Consider the following 24,810-nt stretch of genomic DNA (forward strand, 5'->3'; position numbering starts at 1 on the left):
AAAAAAAAAAAAAAAAAAAAAAGAACATAGAAGGTGAATTTTACAGCATATTTACTTATTTATTTATTTATTTATTTTTTGAGATGGAGTCTCGCTCTGTCGCCCAGGCTGGAGTGCAGTGGCGCAATCTCGGCTCACTGCAAGCTCCTCCTCCCGGGTTCACGCCATTCTCCTGCCTCAGCCTCTCCGAGTAGCTGGGACTACAGGCGCCCGCCACCACGCCCGGCTAATTTTTTTGTATTTTTAGTAGAGACGGGGTTCCACCGTGGTTTCGATCTCCTGACCTCGTGATCCGCCCGCCTCGGCCTCCCAAAGTGCTGGGATTACAAGCGTGAGCCATCGCGCCCGGCCTTACAGCATATTTAATACAGCTGAAACATTTATGATTTGGAAAGATGGGTCAGAAGAAACTACCCAGAATGAATCATGAAGACAAAAGAGTGGAGAAAATACAGAAAAAAGACAGAAACAGAGAATAAAACGAAAAATTCTACAACACATTTAATTGAAGTTTATAAGGAAAGAAAAAAATTGAAACAAAAAAAGGGCTACAAATTTTCCAAAACTAATGGAAAATATCAATCCACATATTCAAGAATCACAACAAATTGCATGAAAGATAAACAAAAGAAAATCAGACATAGGCATATTATAATATACCTGCAAAAAACCAACACGAAATACAAAAGACATCTTAAAAATAGCTAATGAAGGGATCACATTTAAAGCATCAACAGTCAAAAGGACAGCTGTCTTTGCAACAACAATAAAATCCAGAAGCTGAAGGACTATAACTTCAATGTGTTAAAATGACTGCCAACACAAATTATTTCTCACAAAAGTATCCTTCAATAATGGATGTGAAATAAAGACATAGACTGACCAAAAAAAAAAAAAAAATTCATTACTAACCAATTAAAATCCACAAAAATAATAGTATGTAAATCAACAAAGGAAGTAATTGTAATGAAGAGTCTACATTTCCAGTGTTTTCTGAGAGAACAGTAAAATAATCAACAAATAAAAGATTTTGGTAATTTTATCACGCATGTTGTAATTTCTAGAGAAAAATGAATAGAGGAATTAAAGAATATAAAACTAAAAGCATCATAGAGGGGCAAGGAATAATAAAAATGTGCAATTCAAAATAATGCAAGGAAGCAGAAAAAGGGACTCCTAAAACAAGTGGGACAATAAGAATGCAAATAATAAATAGTATTTGTAAACTGAACACATTACCTAATGAAGGAAATAGAATGACTCTGCCAAAATAAAGAAAACAATTCAGACTTGATTTTTAAAATCAACTATGTGCTATTTACAAGAGAATTATGTGAAATAAAAAGATACGAAAAGGTTGACAAAGTATAGGAAAAGTTTTATCATGTAATCACTAATCAAAACAAATCTAGTATAGTTATCTTAATAACAGAAAAAATACATATTAAAGCCAAAAAGCAATAATAAGATTTATAGAAATTACTTCTGAATGATCAAAAATGCAATTCTCTGGAAGGCCATAACTATTCTAAGTTATTATACCTCAAATAAAATGGACTCTACATACACAGGCAAAAATTGACGAAATTACAAGTAGACATAGAAAAATTTAAAATAATAATGACATAGGGGGCGGTGGCTCACACCTGTAATCCTAGCACTTTGTGAGGCCGAGGAGGGTGGATCACCAGAGGTTAGGAGTATGAGACCAGCCTGGCAACGTGGTAAAACCTCATCTCTACTAAAAAAACAAAAATTAGCTGGGCATGGTGGCGGGAGCCTGTAATCTCAACTACTCAGGAGGCTGAGGCAGGAGAATCACTTGAACGCAGGAGGTGGAGGCTGCAGTGAGCCAAGATCACTCCACTGCACTCCAGCCTGGGTGACAGAGTGAGACTCCGTCTCAGAAAATAATAATAATAACAATAATAATAGATTTTAATATACCTACCTGAATTGGTAGATCAAGCAGATCAAATAAAACACAAAATAGAGAATATTTTAATAGTTTTAACAAATTTGATGTGAACTATATATACAAAACACTTTGTCCAAAAAATGCACAACACACATTTTTTTTTTTTTCAGACAGACGGGAAATACTTTAAATAATCGAGTATATTCTGGGCCATAAAATAACATTAAGATAATTTGAAAGAATTGAAAATTACAAATTACAGTCACTAATCACAATGTAATTAAATGTAAATATCAATAATAAATACCTAAAAATCTCCCTAACTTAGGAACTTAGGAGATTGATAAATGCACTTTAAATAAACCACAGAGAAAAGAAGAAAAAAAACAGAAAGTAGAATGTATTTTGAAATGACTGAAAAATAAAATACACCATAACATTTAGAGTATAATGTTCAACATATATTTAGAGGAAAGTTTACAGTTTAAAAGCCATATGTTAGAGAGTAAGAAAGGGTAAAAATTGATGAACTAACAAGTAGCAAAATGATGAGGAAGTGAAGAGACAATATCTTGGGGAAGACAGAAATCCACAGAAGTGAAAGCAGTACTTGCAGTATTTGATGCCAGTTTTCACAGGTTATTGAGGGGCCAAGTGATGCCTGTGATAGGTTCGAAGGGCAGGTGATCAAAAGATGAATTCCAGGTCCTAACAAGATGTATTAAGAAAAATAGCTATACCTATATTAAGAAAATAGCAGGCCAGGCATGGTGGCTCACGCCTGTAATCCCAGCACTTTGGGAGGTCGAGGAGGACTGATCACGAGGTCAGGAGTTTGAGACCAGCCTGATCAACATGGTGAAACCCTGTCTCTACTAAAAATACAAAAGTTAGCCAGGCGTGGTGGCACACACCTGTAATCCCAGCTATTCAGGAGGCTGAGGCAGGAGAAACACTTGAACCAGGGAGACTGAGGTTGCAGTGAGCTGAGATCACAGCCACTGCACTCCAGCCTGGGCAACAGAGCGAGACTCCATCTCAAAAAAAAAAAAAAAAGAAAGAAAAAGAAAAAGACAAAAAAGAAAAGAAAAGAAAATAGCAAAAGAAAAATAAACCCAAAGAAAATAAAGCAAAATGTTATAATAAGAGCAAAAATTGATGAAATAGAGTTCAAATCCATAACTTAGTATCACCAAACTAAAAGTTAGTTCTCTAAAAGGATAAATTCAATAGATAAACTCTTTGCAAGAATGATCAAGAAAAATAAACGCTGAAAAAGCCACTGTCAGAATGAAAAAGTATCACTACAAATCCAACACACATAGAAAATACTATATGATAGCATCAACAACAATATCGTGGAAAACTTGAAAAATTAAACCAAATTCCTAGAGAAGCACATCTAACTAAAACTGACGAAAAAAGAAATAGAAAAGATGTGTAATAATGAATTTACAATTTCATTGTTTAAAATTCTGAAACAGAATCCATAACTTAAATTCCCTCAAAGCACACTCCAGAATTAGATGGCTTTGGAACAACAAAACCAATATTACACAAAAGTACTTCTAAAGAGCAGGAAAAGAGGAAACATATCCCATCTCATTTTATAATAGCAGTATAACTATAACATCAAATCCTGAAAAAACATTATGAAAAATATTAAAATTAATTCCTTTCATAAGCACAGATACAACAAGTCTAAACAAATTATCAGCAAATTAAAATCTAGTGATAAATTAAAAAATTAAATAATAAAAAAGCAAGGAAAATAATACATCATGACCAAGCGGATGTAAATAAATAAAGATGAATAAAATTTAAATATAGATTAAAAGATAAATAAAAAGATAATACATCCTGACCAGAGGGTTTTATTGCAGGAATACAAGATTTATTTAACGTGAAAAATGTCAAACATTTTAATTCATAAACTGAACAGGAACAAAAGAAGAAAATCATATATATCCATGATGAAAATGTATTTACAAAATTTAGTACTCATTACTGATCAAAGCTATTGATATAGAAAAGGAATAAAATGCCTTGAATTTAATGAAGAACATCTAAATTACCAGAGACATCACTGAAAGTTTTCTTTCTTAGATCAGAAACAAGACAAATATGCATGTTAATAATACTGTTATCACTTCTATTTATCATTTTAAAAGCTGTTCCAGCCAGTTCAATGAAGCAAAAATACTTATATACTATAAGTTGAGACATAAGGTTTCAAAAGAAAAAAATAAATGGCTATGAATTGTCACTAATTACCAGATACTATTTTACATACCAAACTACAGTAATTAAGACAATACAATATTTGCAGAAGAAGAGATAAGTAGGCCAATGGAAAAGGCTAGAGAGTTTTGAAATATACCTACATGTACAGTCACTTGATTTATGAAAATTGGAATGCAGTAGGGAAAGAACTTTTTTGTAAATAGTCCTGGATCAACTAGATATTTATGAGGAAAAAATTAACCTTGACTTCTAATTAACATAATAAAAAAAGACTTCCAGATGAGTTCCCTATCTAGCTGTGAAAGGTAAAACAATATAGTGTCTTCATAGAACATCTTCATAACCATGGAATTGGCAACAATTTTTTAACCAGGACAAAAAATAATCAAAAATGATAAAAGCTGATCAATTAGAATATATTAAGATTGGCATAAGTGGAGATAGATTGACTATAAACTTCCAACAAAGTTCTTATTTCCAAAATACATAGATAACTTTTATAAAGCAATAAGTAAAAGGGAGACTACCCTATAGAAATAATGAACAAAAGACTTGATTAACAACTCCACAAAAGAGGATATCAAAATGGCCAATAATCACATGAAACACAGTAACTTCCATCTTTTCAATTTACATAAGGTTTTAAAACTGGCATATTTATCTTTTAGAACTTTAAGAAGTTGGATAGTAGTTATCTTTGGGAAGGAGTAGCAACTGGAAGGAGGTGTGGGGGGGGCCCTGAGTTTTATAAGTAGATGGCATGTCTGCACATTTTTTTTTTTTACAGTACTGTGATGTGGTTTTTTTTCCTGATCTGGATGATGGTTACATGAGAGTGTTCAGTTTATGAAAATTCATTAAGCTGTATATTTGTGATTTGTTCACATTTCTGTTCCTATGTACATTATACTTGAGTAATAAGTGTATAAGCACACACATTAACAAACTAAGGCAAACTAATGACAACAACCACAAAAACTTCGCTGTGTAAATAAAAAAAAAATTCCAGGCCAAATCCAGCCTGCAGACCACCAGTTTATGATTTTTTCCTGGTAAATGTATTATAAATTTAAAGGTTAAAAAAGTCTTGAAGTAATAGTAAAGAACATTTGGAAGAAAGAACAACCTTTATGACCTCAAATACAGAAATCATATAAAATGGAAGCAGAGTGCAGTGGCGCACCTGTAGTCCCAGCTACGCAGGAGGCTGAGGCAGGAAGATTGCTTGGGCCCAGTAGTTCCAGGCCAGCCGTGGCAACAATGCAACACCCCATCTCTAAAAAGAAAAAAAAAAAAAAAGATCTACTAAAAATACAAAAATTAGCCAGGCGTGGTGGCAGGCACCTGTAACCTGACCTACTCGGGAAGCTGAGGTAGGAGAATTGCTTGAACCCGGGAGGCAGAGGTTGCAGTGAGCCGAGATTGCACCATTGCACTACAGCCTGGGTGACAGAGTGAGACTCCATCTCAAATAATAATAATAATAAATATAAATATAAATAAAAATTCCGTATGTAAAAATATATATGGGAAAGTATCTGCAACTAATACTACAGAAAATTTAAAATATTGTTAATAAATTTTAAAATACATATATTGGCTATCTCTTGTTGGGAAATTATGATAATTTTTATTTCTTCTTTGAACAATTCCTTACTTTTAAAAATAAACATCTGAGTATAAATATCTGAATAGCATATAATGAATATTTAAAAATATATATTCATAAATCAAGAAATCTCAACCACTACCTCAAATGTATTTTTATTTCTTAATACCAGATGACTTTTATTTCACTAATTAGAATTGTACTTCACCATATAATATCACCCATTACCTCACACTACCCATATTGTTCCATTCTGGGTGAGTATATATTTTAACATTCAAACCGTTGCCTTCTCAACTTTTCTGTGTACCCTTGAAATCTTAAATATATATCTAACATTTTACTAAAGATATTATTTCTCATAGTCAACAAATAAACAGCAGGCTTTCTTGTTTTATAAAAACATATTGTAAAGTGATAAAAATCACTCTAATCACATACCATAGTAAAAATCAATAAAAAGATGTGCACTCCAGGAAAACTGTCTTTTTGATAGGGTTTTTGTAATATATAAAACAGACTAAACTAAAAAGGTTTAATCTTCCTTAAACATTAATATCATAGATAATAATTTTATATCTTACAGTCTCTTCTAATCTTGTGAGCTTTGCTCCATTGCTACTGTCATTTACTAAAGTTCTGATACTTCTGTGATTCCAGTATTTGACCCATCGTTCAAATATTAAGCCTTGAGAGCTCCCTATCTGTGTCTCTATCAACTTAATTACTTTGTTCCCTAAAATGTTCTTTCAAGTGATTTTCCTAATACATCCTTATTATGACTGTTATATTGCATGAACTAATACTAGGTATGTATTCATACCAGAGTTTGTAGCATTCTTACCATAAGTCTTGAGACATAATCACCTACACACTAGTTTTGTTTGCCACTTGTAAACAAGGATATAACGACCAATCTGAAATTCTTTAATGTGGCGCTCCAATTTTCTGAAATTAAAAATTAATACATTTGGCTTGGAATTGGTATAAGTGAAAAAATCACATCGACCATGAGTTTAAACTAGATATTCATGTATCAAATGAACCATGAAAACCATAGAGAATAAGCATTTTAGAAATAGATGGCACATCTGCAACATTTTTCTTACAGAACTATCTCTGCTGAGGTTTCTTTCTCAGTTATTAATGTCACCATGACACTCAACTGACATTTTGAAATTATTAATGACAGTGCCACATGTCAATGAACTTTTTGTCAGGGTATCGACCAAAGCATACAAATGTGAGTGACTGGATTCTAGCCTCATTTTTTCCTTTTCCATTTTGGTTTCCATCCTCTTTTAAAGGATCTTAAGTCAAGTACTCTGATTTGCTGAATGAGAGCTGGGCTCTTCAGTTTGTTTTTTTTTTCTTTTTCAGTTGACTCTAGCTCTCAATATGTAAACAACTAAAGAAGGAAATATTGATATGAGAGTTAAATAGTGGAATTTCATAACCTAATAAATACTCACGTGTGCGGTGTAAGTAATGGATAAGAGTTGTTCTCAGATGTATTCCAGAATTTCAAAATAAACTTATGAGGCTCAAGGGTCTGCCGGTGGCATTTATAACTCATTTTTCTGAAAGGATTCTAGGCCGGGCGCGGTGGCTCACGCTTGTAATCCCAGCACTTTGGGAGGCCGAGGCGGGCGGATCACGAGGTCAGCAAATCGAGACCACGGTGAAACCCCGTCTCTACTAAAAATACAAAAAAATTAGCCGGGCGTGATGGCGGGCGCCTGTAGTCCCAGCTACTCAGAGAGGCTGAGGCAGGAGAATGGCGGGAACCCGGGAGGCGGAGCTTGCATTGAGCCGAGATCGCGCCACTGCACTCCAGCCTGGGAGACAGAGCGAGACTCCGTCTCAAAAAAAAAAAAAAAAAAAAAAAAAAAAAAAGGATTCTATTCAGCAAATATTTATTTCATGTTTACTATGTGCAAGACACAGCAATAGATATATACAGGTGAGTAAGGTACAATTCTTAACACTCTAGGAATGCAAGTATGTACGTTAATTTGGCTCTTACATGAAGTACCTCTTCTAACTAGGTTTTGTTTTTTTTTTTCTAAATCAGTGTAGTACCTTCATATTTTTGCAACTTCTCATTAGAAATGAGAACCAGCTGCCCTATCACATTCATATCATTCAATTAATGTATGACTTAAACAATATATTTAATTAACAAATGAATACTATGTATGTCGACACTACATCAAATATTTTGTCATTTCCAAAATTTTATTTTATTTTATTTTTAATTTTATTTTTATTGGGTTTTTTTTGAGACGGAGTTTTGCTCTGTCACCCAGGCTGCAGTGCAATGGCTCAATCTCAGCTCACTGCAACCTCAGCTTCCCGGGTTCAAGCGATTCTCCTGCTTCAGCCTCCTAAGTAGCTGGGATTATAGGCATTCGCCAAAACGCCTGGCTAATTTTTGTATTTTTAGTAGAGACAGGGTTTCACCAAGTTGGTCGGGCTGATCACGAACTCCAAAATTTTAATTCTTAATCAGTGAGTTGTTAACTTGTTTCCAAATACAAGGTATTAAGAAATGTAAGTACTTAGAGGATAAAAGGACAGATTAACTATTAATGTAATGTGCCTGCAATAGTTGACACCCTACTTAGCATGACCATTATGTACTACAGCCTACAAAATTATTCTTCATGCTCCCACAGCAGAGCTAGTGCACCATATGGCCATGCTTGTTTTTCATCAAATAATTTTTACATAAACAGCTGGTGAACTGTTTTTATTGTAACGGTTCACATATTTTTTGAGACAGTTGGGAAGGATTGATGCAACTCTAGTCACTGCTTGTTTTTATGTCAATGCTAAAAAGAAATTTGATTTGATATTTTAAAAATGTAGACTTTTATATTTGTTTGATCATGGTCAGTTCATAAGGAAAATTTTTTTTTTCATTTAGTGCTGTAATTATTGGCATGTTTGCAAACTTGTAGCAAGAAATAAAAAGTAATCATAAAGGATCTTCAACCTAACATGGTATACTCAGTGTTTATTTTTATACCCTTTTGAATTTTTAGAAGCAGAGCTGATATGTTGTGGACAATTTTATAGGCAGTTTTAATGTTACTATATTTGGTTTTGAAACATAGCTTCAACACATTCTGATAAGTGACATAATAACCAGAAGATTTTTAGCAGTTTTGTGTGTATCTGTGATTTGAGTTGATCTGATGACTATTTGCTCCAGAAGCATCCCCTCAACCTCCATAACAAGAAATTGTATCTGTTAAAGTCACTAGTGGGTTCAAAAATACAAATAGAGAAATTTTCTTTTGAATTCTAAGTAATGATGACCACTCAGATTTTTTTTTGTAAGGAGGTTATCACAGTGCTTAGAATGTTAAATTGTAAATCTTTAAATCTTTACATCAAATTTTATATTTAATGCCTCATCTCCCTGTAACCAGAAGTTACTCTCATTAGAAAACTGGTAAGGAGTCATGTATCATGACACCTCATTGATTACTTTTTCATAGAATATTAGAGACCATGCAATATATTTCATTATGGAGGAGAATGAATGCTTACTATTGTGCCATTGAAAATTTTAGAACCTTGAGGTAAGAAGAATTAAGAACATCTACCTGTCACACACTAATGATAATTGTATGTAAAATGTAAGATGAAGGAAGTTTTCCCAACCCTACGGCTTCTGTTATATTCACCTATCTGTCCTTTATAGCTTCATTTCATTTAGTGACCCATATTTTCACAAAATATTTTATTTTATATATAAAATGGAAAAAGAAGGGACCTTATTACAATTTGCTTAAGCTATAACTTTCTGTTGAAGAAACTCATCTGAAATAAGCTTTACAATAGTGAATGCATTTTGCAACTTGTCACTTAAACATATAACAATTCAAACCAATTTCTTTATGTGAATTTTAACTGATGTCCTACTGTTTCTTTTCTCCCAAACGTGATATTCATATGGATGTTTAGAAAAAGAATTAGGTGAGACAATCATCTTTGTAAAGGTGTTCCCCCACTCCAAGTAAATCCATTTATATTACCAAAAGTTTAGGTGAAAGAAGGAGAATGTCAGCCACACTATTAAATATGCCACCGTTAAGAGACAATTCTCTATGGGTCACTTGCATTTCTGCATGTCTTGTGAGACACTAGTTGCCCTTCGTTCTAGACTCTCTTTTCGAGGAAGTTTGTGTAGAGAACAGCCTTGAAAATGTGCAATAGTTTGCTGAGAATGATGGTTTCCAGCTTCATCCATGTCCTTTGTAGGAAAACCTATTAATAGACTTTAGAAGATGTAAAGTCTTTTTTTTTTGTAACGAAAACCTATTAATTTTTTTTGTTTTTGTAAACGAAAACCTATTAATAGACTTTAGAAGATATAAACATAGATAACATTTAATCTTTTTTTCATTTTTCTCCTGTTTTGCTTTATGATAAACTTAATGTGTATTACCAGTTCAAACTTCAAGCCAATTAACTGGCTTAAAATAGCCCATTAAAATTTGATACATGTAATACAGTGAGGAGTAGAAGTAAAACAAGGAATACAGTTTTGACATCAGTTATTTATCAAACTGAATTTACAATTATTTTAACATGTCTGCTTATAGTACTGCATTTTAACAGAACACCAAGCTCACTGAGGTTAAGAAATCACGATAAAAGTAAATTCTAGACCCAGTATACTGGCTCGTGCTTGTAATCCTACCACTTTAGGAGGCTGAGGCAGGAGAATCCCTTGAGACCAGGCATTCCAGAAAAGCCTGGGCAACATAGCAACACCTCATCTCTACAAAAACTTTTTTTAAAAAAAATTAGCTGGGTATGGTGGCACACACCTGTCATCCTAGCTACTCAGTAGGCTGAGGCAGGATGATCACTTGAATCCAGCAGTTGAAGATTCCAGTGAGCTGGAATTTTCCTACCCACCCACCACCACATCCAGCTAATTTTTGTATTTTCAGTAGAGACAGGGTTTCACTATCTTGGTCAGGCTAGTCTTGAACTCCTGACCTCGTGATCCACTCGCCCTGGTCTCCCAAAGTGCTGGGATTACAGGCGTGAGCCACCGCTCCTGGCCCCATTATGGTATTAATGGATGTTTATTAGTAACATTACATGGTTACGACACCTATATGATTGTCTTATAATAGTTCTGGCTTCAAAAAGTTACTCACCTAGAACTTAATTAGCATTAATTACAAAGCACCTTCACCTTGTTATTTTTGTTATTGCGAAATTTGGAATTTGGTTAATTATGACCAAAAATATTAGGAATCAATTATAGACTAAGCAATAAAGTGAGTCTTAAAATGTCTGAGATTTCAAAAATCAGTTGAGTAATATACAATACTATCACAGTTATATGAAATTGAAAATCTAATGAAATTACCCAAATATTGGGCATCTACAAAGCTAAAAATAATTAAGTAATATTTGACCTATGCTTATTAACAAATTAAATAAAGTGCCTAATTAAGCATAACCCATATAAAGCTTATTGGATATTTGTTTTCCTCAAAGATCCTTGTGGTTCTATTCTGATACAATATGTGTATTATTATTATTATGAAATAGTATTAATAGGACATATGCCAGAACCTAAATGTACATATGCATACATGTGTGTAACCCATCCCCAATCAAAATATAGGGTAAAATTTTAGTGCATCATAAAGATCAATCATGTCTTTCCAAGCTAATCACAATAAAACACCTCCACATCACCCCTCTTCTACAGTTTTGATTTCAACTGTATATTAGATTTGCTTGTTCCAGAATTTGTAATGGCTTTTTAAAGATGCAATTGGAATACAATAAAGCGCATACAATTTGATAAGTTTTGACATATCTATGCCTCCATTTAACCACCATCACATTCAAGACAATGAATATGTCAATCACCATCACTCCCAAAACTTTTCTCATGTTCCTTTGTAAGCTCTTTTGCACTCCTCTCTGACCACAGGCAACCATCTTTCTGTCACTATGCATTAGTTTTCATCTCCTACAATTTTATAAAAACGGAATAACATAATATGTACTATTTTGTCTGGCTAACACTCAGGATAATTATTGAGAAATATATCCATGTTATAGCATGTATCAATAGTTCATTCAATTTATTGCTGAATAATATTGTATTGTGTATAATACAGTTTATCTAGTCACCTATTGATGGACATCTGAGTTATTTCCAGTTTTTCACTATTACAAATAAAGCTTCCATGAACTTTTGTATACACATCTTTGCACAGACATATGCCCTTATTTCCTGGGAGTATAATAATTAGGTCATATTGTATGTGTATGTCTAAATTCTTGAGTAACTGCCAAACTGTTTTCCAAAGTGGATGTCCAATCTACATTCCCACCAGCAAGGTGTGAGAGTTCCTTCACGTCTTTGGCAATACTTAGTACAGTCAGTCATTTTAATTGTACATATTCTAATAGGTGTGTAATAGTATCTTACTGGGGTTTTAATTTTTATTTCACTAATGCCTAATGATGTTGAGCATTTTATGTGCTTCTCTGACATTTATAACTGTCCTTTCTTGAACTGTCTGTTCAAGCCTTTTGCCCATTTATATCGGGTTGTTTATTTTCTTACTGAGTTTTGAGAATTATTTTAAGTGCTGGATTTCAACTCCTTTCTCACATATATGCTTTACAAAAATTTTATCCCATTCTATAGATTGTCTTTTCATTCTCTTAGCAGTGCCTTTTGAAGAAAATATGTTTTCAATTTTGGTAAAGTCAAATTAATCAATTTGTTATTTTATGGATTGTATTTTTGGAGTTGTGCCTAAGAAATATTTGCCCAGCCAAAGATCACAAAGGTTTTATCTTATGTTTCCTTCCTAGTAGTTTTATAGTTCTGGATTTTACATTTAAGTTGGTGGTCTATTTTTAGTTAATTTTCTATATGGTGAAAGGAGTGGATTGAAAGTTTTTGTTTTGTTTGCTTTGTTTTGTGTTGTGTTGTGTGTGTGTGTATTTCCAACTGTTCCATCATCCTATGTTGAAAGGATTATCCCTTCTTCACTGAATTGCCTTTGCACCGTGGCTGTCAATCAGCTGCTTATATATGCTGAAGTCTATTGTTGGTATTTCTATTCTGTTTCGCTGATCTATTTGCCTGTCTTTACAAAAATGCCACACTGTCATGATTACTTTAATTTTATAATAAGTCTTGAGATTGGGTAGTATTAGTCCTCTTATTTTGCTCTTGTTTTGCAAAGTCGTTTTGGCTATTCTTGGTCAATTACATGTCCATATTAATTTTACAGTCAGTGTATTAACTTCTACAAAAATCCTTCTGAGATTTTGATTAAAGATAATTTGAGAACTGACATCTAAATCATCTTATTTTCCAATCCTTTTATTTCATCTGTTTCCCATTACTGCATTGGCAGGAACCCCTATTATAATGTGGAATAAAAATAGCGATAGCAGCTATTCTTATCTATTTTCCAGTAGCCAATGTTTTTCTACTAAGTAGAATATTTGCTATAGATTTTGGTAGATATCCTTTATCTACTTTGATAACATCTCTTATCATGAATTAATGCTGATTTTTACAAAATACTTTTCTGTATCAATTTAGATATGATTTTTCTCACAATATGTCAAGGCAATATGCCAGTCCTTGACCTGATTGGCCTCAGATCCATTTCTCTCTCTTTCCTTGCTCTGTTCTCCAGTGTTCAGGAGATGATTGTAGGCTGCAATTCCTATATTCTCAAACATTTGGCTGCCATCATGGTTCAGGCAACAGAAGGCACCAGCAGGAGGTTAGTACAGTACAGGAGGACAGAAGCAGCTAGAGTTTATTTTTTATTTTCTCTCTCTGCATCAGGTGCCTTCAACTGCTTTCAAGGTTTACATCTTCTCCATGGCTCTCACCCTCATCATACTTATCCACCTTAGTTCCAGATCCTATTGACCCCAACTCCAAGGCTCCATTAACATTATCTCCTTTATTTGTTTCTATCCTAGAGACTGAAGAAAATTTCTTAAGCTGCCAAATATTGGCTTGCCCGCCTCTCCCCTGTTTGGCTTCTCCATCACTTGAGAAACAAATTTTGTGCATCATATTCAACCTGACCTATGTATTTAAAGTAATTTCTGTTTTCCTGGATAATCTTTAACAGTTATACTTGGCTAATTATATTGATTGATTTTTCTACTGTGAGACCATTTCATTCATAGGAAAGCCTTAACTGGGTCACTAGCAGTAAAATGTGTTCAAGTCTTTTATATTATATGTAACCAAAACAAAACATCCCTGGGAGACTGAAACCTCCTCTAAATAACTATGTCTCTCTTCTTCACATCCTTCCCCAAAATAATTTTTGCACTCACTAGCATTTGCACACACATATTCAAAAAATTCTAAGAGCATAAGGAATACAGAGATACATTCAGCTTGTAAAATAATCAAGCACTGCACATAAAACTCTATAGCATTAGTTGTGGGAAACAAATCAGATGGTACACAAAGGAATATTTACAGCCTTAAATAAATTGATTAGAAAAAAACAGAAATATTTTAAACATGCAAAACTTCAAGAAGCGAGAGAAATAAAACCATATTTAACCCAAAGAAATAAAACATAGGAAATAACTAAGATAAATGCAGGAATGATTAATTAAGACAGTGAAGCCAACTAACAAAAGCCTATTCTTTTAAAAGATTTATATAGGAGACAATTTTATAGGCATCTTCAATTACAAAAGAAAACTAAGTGATAGTAGTTTTAAAATATTGTTCAAAATATAGGTGCAGAAGGAACTTGAATACCATAAGAGAACACTGTAAATATCATTAACAAATGATAGACAAGGGATGATTTCTACATAAAGATATATTTCATCTAATGAAATCAGAAGGAATGGCAGAATTAGAAAAATTAACATTTTGCAACCCCTAATTAATTAATGGATAAATATACTAATTTTCAAAGACTGCCAACATCAACAAAAAGGGAGACAAATATTCCGTCTCCCTCATAATGGAAGTTACTTCCTCATAATGAAAGTTCACATCACCTGTAAAGTGATCTTTCCAAATAAAACAAGAGAGAGAATAAAAATTAAATTTTAATATGATAAAACCTCTACCAATTGAAAGAAATACAGAAAAGAATGACATTAATGTTGCACAAAGCAAAAGCCAGACCATGTGAAACTGAACAGAGCATAAGATCTGTTTTTTTGTAAAAACAAAGATTGCAGGGATAAAGAAGTAATGTATGTGTGTTGGGGGGAAGAATGTATAAATTAATGGTCATAAAGTGCAATGATAATGATTAGATTTATTTGGACCCAGGTTCAAGAAAAAACACACTTAAATGATGTCAGTGGGTAAATGTGAAAATAACTGGACAGTTAATTACATGAAGGAGTTAATTTTATAAAGTGGGGTAGTGTTATTGGTTGATATTTCTGTCTTTAAAAACACATACTGAAATATTTAAAGATGAAATGATGTGATGTCTAGGATTGGTTTCACATTATTCCACTGGCAGACATGGTGTTATGTGTGAGTATAGACGAAGCCAGGTTGGCCATGTGTTGATTCTGAGTTCCAGGTATATTCTCTCTACAGTAGAATATATTTGAGAATTTCTACAATAAAAAGAATACATATAATCATTAAATTTGAAACCCCAAACGAAAACAGGCCATTATTTAGGAAAATATGAATGGCCCAATTAATCCAAATAGAAATAAAAATCTGTAACTGCGAAACGCAAAATGAAACTGATCAAAGCTCCAGCCACCCTCAAATGTTTTGGGACCAGGCATTTTGGGACCAGTTCTACCAAATAAGCAGTGAAAAACTGACCATCTTATGTAAACACAAAAATAACCACCATCTTATGATGTTCAACTCATTTTCCCAGGCTAGCTTTCTTTGATTAAAAAAACAAAAAACAAACAAAAAAACAAAAAAAACAGCTGATGATACCCTGGGTGCGGGGAGGGGAACAACTGAGCCAAGTTCACCCACACAGAGGCGAAGATCCTCAATAAACACATAGCAGGTCCAATATTGCAGTTAATTCAATGGAAAAAAAGTCTGTATCCATGAAATGTAAAGATAATACAACATTAGAAAAAATTGCCTAAAATATTCTCACACTAACAGATTAGATTATTATTATTATTATTATTATTATTATTATTATTTGAGATAGGTCTTGCTCTGGCGCCCAGACTGGAGCAACCTCGACCTGCTTGGACTCAAAAGATCCTTGGGCCTCAGCCTCCAGAGTGGCTGGGACTACAGGTGCGTGCCACCGTGTCCGTCTAATTTTTTTTTTAATTTTTTATAGCGACCGATTCCCACTATGTTGCCGACTGGTGTCGATCTCTTGGGCTCCAGCAATTGTAATGTGTCAGCCTCCCGAGTAGCTGCGCTCGGCCATTAGATTTTTTTAAATGGGCATTCGATCATGTACTGAGGTACAGAAAAATTTTTCAAAAAAAAATTCAACACAAATGCTTGATAACATTCCACAAACTAACATCAGAAGATAATTTTCATTTCCTAAAACCTATGGCAAACAAACTTAAATGTGAAATGCTAAACGTTGGACGCATTCTCATTAAAGCAAGGAACCAGACATAAATGTATGCTGAATACATGGCAAGAGGATAAGACTATAAAAACAAATGTAACTTGGAAATATTTAATAGAAATAGAAATTATTTGGTGAAAATGTGATCATCATTTTAGAAAATCCAAAGGAAAAGACCACACCCGATCCAAATGAATAAATGACTTCTGAAAAGTGGTATATAAATCACTGTAGCAAAATCAAAAGCCTTGCCTCACAAAGCAGTAGTAATAGAACATGCATATAATATATTTGGTGGAACAAATGAGATCATAATTAAAATGAATTTCACTGCACAATACAATGCAATGTTAGATAAAGTCAAGAGATCTGGGTCTCACAAAATTGTGTACATCTGTGGCTTCTCTATAAAAAGTAGATCTTTTAGAACAGAAAGTTCTCAATGTCTACATTTCGCCAGTGAAGAGACCCCATAGTCATAATGCACTTGCTTCGACATCTCAGAATCTGTCTTGGGCACCCTACCTTTGTGCTGCAGCCTCTCTTCTCCCTTCAAGCCTGGAACGCAAACCCATTATCCGTAACGGTTTATGTTGCGAAACTGTCCAGAGCTTATTGTTCGGTGATTATTTCTCTAAGGAGCCTGTAATCAATGAACAAGGAGCCAAAGTATAGATCTACTTCCGAGAGAACTTTACTACTACTCCATAACAAACAGGGCGCCACAGAAAGTCACGCCACGCCACGCCGCCCTTGCTGGCAGCCCTTCGGGCTGTGGCCAGGATGCCCGGATGTCACGTACACTTCCACTTCTGCCGTCCGTGGAAGGTGAGGCCTTGCAGTGAGGCGATTGGTATCTGGTCAGCAGAGAAAGGCATCCAGGCTCCGCCAGGAGGTAAGGCATTAAATAGCATTTGAGGGAACCCACTACTACAAAAGAAAGAACGCCATGCCGTCCGGCCTCGGCCTTAAGCCGCAAAAGCTTAAGGTAAAGACATTAAATAGCATTTGAGGGGACCCACTACCACAAAAGAAAGAACGCCACGCCGTCCGGCCTCGGCCTTAAGCCGCAAAAGCCTTGGGCGGGGATCCTCTTAGGTATCGCACTCTGCATTATTCCTCTGGAGAGTCAGGGAAGTGATAGCATTGGGCTAAGGTGTTGGCATCAAGCCACCAGAGATTGGGGTCTTAGAACCCTCCAGAAGTCAATAAAGGGTTATTATTTCCCTAAGGAGCCTTTAATCAATGAATTAGGAGGGAAAACATGGATCTACTTCCGAGAGGAGGACTTAATATTACTACTACTCCATAACAAAGGGGGCGCTACAGAAAGTCATGCCACGCCGCCCTTGCTGGCAGCCCTTAGGTCCGTGGGCAGGATGCCCGGATGTCACGCACACTTCTGCTTCTGCTGTCCGTGGGAGGTGAGGCCTTGCAGTGAGGCGGTTGGTATCTGGTCAGCAGAGGAAGGCATCCAGGCCCTGCCAGGAGGTAAGGCAAAGACATTGAATAACGTTTGAGGGGAACCCCTACTGCAAAAGAAAGAACGCCATGCCGTCTGGCCTCGGCCTTAAGCCGAAAAAGCCCCGGTCAGGGATCCTCTTAGGTATCGCACTCGGCATTATTCTTCTGGAGAGTCAGGGAAGTGATAGCATTGGACTAAGGTGTTGGCATCAAGCCACCTGAGATTAGGGTCTTAGAACCCTCCAGGAGTCAATAAAGGGTGAGTTCCATAAAACTCCCTTTCTGCCATAGCAGACCAGTCCCCACAGAGCCCAGCCTCTGCTCTCAGGCCTGGCTGATCCTATGTAGGGGTAGCTGGAATTTCCACCTTTAACCTCAAGGAGGTGAGGGTATTGGACCACAGTGTCTGCCTCGGGCAGCAGGGGAAGGAGTCCTATTGAGAGGTGACAGCATGCTGGCAGCCCTCACAGCCCTCGCTCACTCTTGGCACCTCCTCTGCCTGGGCTCCCACTTTGGTGGCACTTGAGGAGCCCTTCAGCACCCCGCTGCACTTTGGGAGCCCCTTTCTGGGCTAGCCAAGGGCGGAGCCGGCTCTCTCAGCTTGCGGGGAGGTGTGGAAGGAGAGGCGCGGGCGGGAACCAGGGCTGCGCGTGGCGCTTGCGGGCCAGCACTAGTTCCCAGTGCGTGGGCTTGGCAGGCCCCACATTCAGAGCGGCCAGCAGGCCCCGCTGGCCCGGGCAGTGAGGGGCTTAGCACCTGGGCCAGCAGCTGCTGTGCTCAATTTCTCGCCGGGCCTTAGCTGCCTTCCGGTGGGGCAGGGCTCAGGACCTGCAGCCCGCCATTCTTGAGCCTCCCCCCCTCACCCCCCGTGGGCTCCGGTGGGGCAGAGCTTCCCCTACTAGCACCACCCCCTGCTCTAGGGCGCCCGCTCCCATCGACCACCCAAGGGCTGAGGAGTGCAGGTGCACGGCGCAGGACTGTCAGGCAGCTCCACCTGTGCCCCAGTTTGGGATCCACTGGGTGAAGCCAGCTGGGCTCCTGATTGGTGGGGACTTGGAGAACCTTTATGTCTAGCTAGGGGATTGTAAATACACCAATCGGCACTCTATCTAGCTCAAAGTTTGTAAACACACCAATCAGCACCCTGTGTCTAGCTCAGGGTTTGTGAATGCACCAATTGACACTCTGTATCTAGCTACTCTGGTGGGGACTTCGAGAACCTTTGTGTCCACACTCTGTATCTAGCTAATCTAGTGGGGACGTGGAGAAGCTTTGTGTCTAGCTCAGGGATTGTAAACGCACCAATCAGCGCCCTCTCAAAACAGACCACTGGGCTCTGTAAAATGGACCAATCAGCAGGATGTGGGTGGGGCCAGATAACAGAATAAAAGCAGGCTGCCCGAGCCAGCAGTAGCAACCTGCTGGGGTCCCCTTCCACACTGTGGAAGCTTTGTTCTTTCGCTCTTTGCAGTAAATCTTGCTGCTGCTCCCTCTTTGTGTCCACACTGCCTTTATGAGCTGTAACACTCACCGCGAAGGTCTGCAGCTTCACTGCTGAGCCAGCGAGACCACGAACCCACCAGAAGGAAGAAACTCTGAACACATCCGAACATCAGAAGGAACAAACTCCAGACACGCCACCTTTAAGAACTGTAGCACTTACCGCGAGGGTCTGCGGCTTCATTCTTGAAGTCAGTGAGACCAAGAACCCACCAATTCCGGACACACTATGCTCTGCCACATGTTAATGAAATGCCCCTGTGTGGAAACTAGCTTCCCATAAAGATGGCGGCCTTACAGAATCCTGCCCTTCCTGTAAGTTCTGGGAGGTCCCTGGCGTGGCTCTAAGGCCCAGGTGACCCCTCGCTTCATATTCTGGTGGTGGTCATGGGGAAGGGTACAAACTAAGGCTAGCGCATTCAGGTCAGCAGTGGGAGGAGTCTTTGGGGGTAACCAGGAGTTTAGTTTAGAACCCGGAGCAAAGACTGAAGGGACTTTCTTCCCCAGAACAAAGGGGACCCAACAGAGTATCACTACTATGAGCCTTGGTAGCCTTTCAGCATGACTCTCAGGCTAACGTATCCCTCAATTTATCCTTAGTGGTCACAGGGTGATGAGGACATAGATTTGACAGGGCAGTCAGTGGCAGGTCATTAGAGGAAGGTGACTCAGGTCCTTATGGAAGTCAAAGTGAGGACCAGTGGGGCTAGGCACTGCCTCTGTGGTCAGCCTTGGGAAGCCCTGGGCAGATTTGTCATTCTGAACGCACCCCACCCCCTCCCTCCAACTGCATACTCTGGGATATCAGGTGGAAGAGGGCCTTTCTCTGACTGGTATAGGCCTCAAGTCCTCAGAGGGGAAGGTATGAGGCTGTCAAGGTGAGGAGTCATTAGGAGGAACCTGAATTTCCAGAAGAGAAATTAGAGCCCTAAGAGTGCTGTCATTCCTGATAGGGGTCCCTGGGGAAGATACATCTGAGGCCTCCCTAATATCTTTATCAGGAATGTCAGGAATGTGAAGGCCTTGCTTGGAGGGGATAGGTTTCGGGTAAGCAAAAGGAGGGCAATCAGACCCTCCAAGAAGCAAAAGTAAAGACTGAGTGAGGACCGAAAACTACCTCAAGATAAAGAGGGTCTCACCGATCTCTGCATTGCTGCCATTCCACAATGTCCCCCTGCAAATGTGGTCACATGAGATTCCCCCTCAATTCCTCGTCTGGGGAGTCAAGGATATGAGCGCTTTGGAATGAGGGAGTCAGCATCAAAACAGTTAAGCAGTGAGATAACAGGTCCTGCCAGAAGTCAAGGTGATGGCCCTGAATGTGAATTGAAAGAAACATCATCTACCCCAGAAAAAAAGGAAGCTCCATATAGTCTGGACCTGCCAGTCACTGTATCAGTCCCGGTAAGATGCAAGTAAGACTGGCAGGCTTCAGCAAAGGTACAGTCTAGTTACTTCCACTGATTCCTCAGGGGAAAGGCCCTTCAGAGAAGAGTAGCCTCAGGATCCTTGAACAGTGTTCTCAAAGAAACCTACAGAAGCAACTTCCATAAAGTCAAGGTGATGTCTTCCTGCTGGAGGATCACACCATCTTTCCTTGAAGTAACTTCATCACCTGCCATCTGTCTCACACTACTAGTCTCTGAGCAGAGTCATCATGCCTCAGGGTCAGAAAAGTAAGCCCCGTGCCCGTGAGAAATGCCGCCAAGCTCGAGAAGAGCCCAAGGATGTGGAAGGTGCTCAAGTCACTGTAGCAGAGGAAGGAGAGTGTCTCACTTCATCTCCTCATTTCAAAGATAGTCCTGAGAGGTCATCTGCTGTTGAAACATCCAGCAATGAGCAAGAGCCTGGGATAGCTCTAGCCATCACCACTGCTGCAGCTGTTTCATGCACAGCATCTAATGAAGGCATCGACAGCCAAGTTGAGGAAAGGTCAAATGCCTCACAGGCCCAGGCAACCACTGGGCAGTGGCCCAGAGGCCCTATAGATAAGAAGATTGCTATGTTGATGCATTACCTGCTGTACAAGTATCAAATGCAAGAGCCCGTTACAAAGGCAGATATGCTGAAAAATGTAATCCAGACGTACAAGACCCACTTCCCTGAGATCCTGAGGAGAGCTTCTGATCAAGTGGAGTTGGTCTTTGGCCTTGAGGTGAAAGAAGTGGATCCCAACAAATGCATCTATGTCCTTGTCAACAAACTAGAATTAGGCCATGACACAAGAATGAATCCTAACAGAAGTTTGCCTAAAACTGGCCTGCTGATGACCGTCCTGAGTGCGATCTTCAGGCAGGGGAGTTGTGCCCCTTAGGAGGAAGTCTGGAAGATGCTAAATATGATGGGGTTATACGAGGGACAGGAGCACGTCATCTGTGGAGAGCCCAGGAACCTCCTCACCAAAGATTTAGTGCAAGAGCAGTACCTGGAGTATCGGGAAGTGCCCAACAGCAGTCCTCCAAGCTATGAATTCCTGTGGCGTCCATGAGCCTATGCTGAAACCAGCAAGATGAAAGTCCTAGAGTTTTTGGCCAAGACCCATGGTACAGTCCCCAGTGCCTTCCCATCCCATTATGAAGAGGCTTTGAAAGATGTGGAAGAAAGATTCCAAACCAGAATTGCAGCCAGGGCCCGTACTGCCGCCATGGCCAGTGCACATTCCAAGGCCATGTCCAGCAGCCTTTCCTGCTCCAAGTGAAGGCTGAGGAAAATGCTTTACTGTGTTTTTGAAGAGGACAGTCAGTGTTTCACTAGTGGAGGGTTGGCTGTTTCTCGTTATAACACAGTACATAACGTGTTCTGGGTAACTTGGATATTTAAACGTTGTTCCTTTTAATAGAAGGTTAAAGTAGCTTAAGAATCCAAGATTATAAGTGATAATAAGTCATACATTTATTGATATTTGTGAGGGCCTGGGGTCAAACTAATAATAGTGAAAAACGCTAGTTATTAAATACGCAATAAATAATAGGCACTGTGCCCAGAGTTTTCATACATTACATACAACCCAGAAATCCTACAAGGCAAGGCTTATCAAGGTCACTTCATAAAAAGCCTGAGCCTCATAGAGCTTTGCAATTTTCCTGACTTCACATGGTTCATAAGTGTCAAAATTAGAACCATAGTCTGAATTTGTTTAGAACCCACACTGTTCCACTCCTTCCTGCATGAAGCAGATGTCTGTCTTTTAATTCATTTCTCTTCTCACTACTGCACCGTGTCTCTAGGCAATAAAAAGAAGGAACCTGGGGCCAGTGTACCAAATCCAGATGTAATAAATAATGGAGAAAATGAGAATTGAACTCCATTTGGGGACTGCCCGTGGGCCTCATTTTCGTAGGGTCCATCCACCCCTAGCTCCAGGGATCTTTGGGAGCTGATTTTGCCCGGGTGCTGGCACTTGGGACCAGACCCAGCACTTCCCAAATTACACTGTTCTTTCCTTGAGTCAGCCCCTGTGAGTCCTTCTGCCCAAATCTGGATCCTTACCTGCTGTCCAGTTCTTCCCTGCTTCCTTCCATGAAGGCTGCACCCTGCTCCCTATGAGAAAGGAAGCCCAGAATAACTTTCCTTCCTTTCTCCTGACTTAGAGCATTCCAACTCCCTGCAGATGTCCTCTGTTTTGTCACATCACTCACTTGGAACTTCTCTGATAACAGCCCCTTCCATGTAATTGTTTACTTTGGCAGTGAACACTACATACCTGCTCATCTGCTCTGGGTAATTCCACCACACTCAAGGTTTTTTCCAAGTCTGCCTGTGAGTCAGGCCAGACTTGGAACAGAATCTAACCTTGAAAGATAACTCTGAAGTTAGAGAGGAGGTGTAGAAAGCAGATGAAGTTAGAAAGAGAGGAGAATATAATCTGGTGACTTATTTGAGACTAGCACTGAATCCATACACTAGTAAGTGAGCTTAACTGAATGGTAAAAATATCAAAGCCTCTGTCTCAAGTGGTGGATAAGGAAGGACCTAGGAAATAACTGTCCATGTCCAGAAATTGGATTCCTAAAAATCCTGGTGTACTGGGAGCATATAGTAGATTTCTATGCTGACATAACAAATGCCATGCAGTAAGACACTTAAAATAACATATGGATTATATCACCCTTCTGTAGGTGAGAAGTATGGGTTGGTTCTGCTGGTTTCTTTGCTCAGGGTTACATAGGCCCAAATCAAACTGTCAAAGCCTGGCTTCTTATTGGCACACACTGTGAAGAATCCCATTTCAGGCTTATTCAGGTCATTATATGAGGAACCCAGTTCTTTGTGGTTGTAAGAAGAGTGAGGAGTAAGTCTCCTTTCAGGCTATCAGTTGGAGCTGCCATATTTTCTCCAGGCCTGTCTCTGGTCTTTGCATGTGGGCCTCTACTTTTGAGTCAGACTTGGGACATTGAACCTGTCTCATGCTTGGAATTTCTCTAACTTCTCTCTCTGCTGCATATCTCTTCTGCCTCCAGATGGAGAAACTTCTCTGCTTGTTAAGGGCTCATATAATTAGATTTGGCCCATGTAGGCAATCCAGTGTAATCTCCCTATTTTCAGGTCGGTTTCATAATTTTAATTATATTTGCAAAGTGTCTTTGGCCATGTAACATAACATATTCATGGGTTTCAGGAATGAGGATATGTGAATCTTTGTGGAGCAATTATTCAGTCTACCACAGAGGTAGAATATGTCTCTCTGGCAGACATGCCAGCTTTGATAAGAAAAGAAAAACCATAATTCGCTATCATTCTGATTCTTGTCTGTATCTGCCCCAAGGGAAAATCCTGGTTTTTCATTGCGCCTAAGGGCACCTGTACATGTGCTCAGGTGTACATGTTCATCAGGTGGTGGGTAGCAGGACTCACAAGTTATGTTTTTAACAATACATCAAAAGAAGGAAGAAATTTTTCAGTCTCTTGAGATTATAGAGGTCATTGAAAAGGTCAGTGCAGAAAGGTGTTATTGAGTGCAGCGGGGTGAACCCTCCTTGCTGAGATTTACAGGATCGTTTTGAAAATTAGTGTGATTCTGGATTTGAAATTACCTGTCATATATAGACACTAGGAAATGTTGTTGTTTAGCAAAGATATTTGATATTCTCAGAAACTCCTCCAAGACTTAAGAAGGGTGTTGTCATAACAAATTTATAGTAGTAGCTTTTATTGAGCTTTTACTGTTGTAATAGTTAATTGGACAGACTGCAAGTGCTCATCCACTTTGTGTCTTGCTTTCCATCCTTGGTTCATATGGAGACTACATTGCCAGTCCACTTGTAGTTTGGAAAGGTCATGTGACTACCCCCCTTGACACTGAAATATGAACAGTAGCATGCTTTTCCCTTTCAGATCAAAGTGTTTGAGAGCCAGTCTGCCACCTCCATGCTTTCTCTTCCATGCTGAGATATGGAGCCACAGTATAGAAGCAGCATGGATCCCTGGGACACCTGACAGCAAAAATTCCCTATTAATTAATGTCAAAATTTATTTGCATAAGA

General features: G+C 38.3%; 1 protein-coding gene across 3 annotated transcripts in view; it reads left to right on the forward strand.

Moving 5' to 3' along the window:
- The window catches only part of MAGEB10 (MAGE family member B10), a 199,503-nt gene that overhangs the window by 168,848 nt on the left and 5,845 nt on the right, over positions 1–24,810 (forward strand). The window contains exon 1 of one of the 3 annotated variants that reach the window (XM_032756304.2): positions 17,207–17,258. The exons of the other annotated variants lie outside the window; for them this stretch is intronic. The gene's annotated coding sequence lies outside the window, so the exon portion shown is untranslated. Of the gene's footprint in view, positions 1–17,206; positions 17,259–24,810 lie in introns of those variants that run through there. 3 annotated transcript variants of the gene reach the window in all.

This window comes from Hylobates moloch, unplaced genomic scaffold (assembly GCF_009828535.3).
Source record: "Hylobates moloch isolate HMO894 unplaced genomic scaffold, HMol_V3 SCAFFOLD_7, whole genome shotgun sequence".
NCBI classification, from domain to species: Eukaryota; Metazoa; Chordata; class Mammalia; order Primates; family Hylobatidae; genus Hylobates; species Hylobates moloch.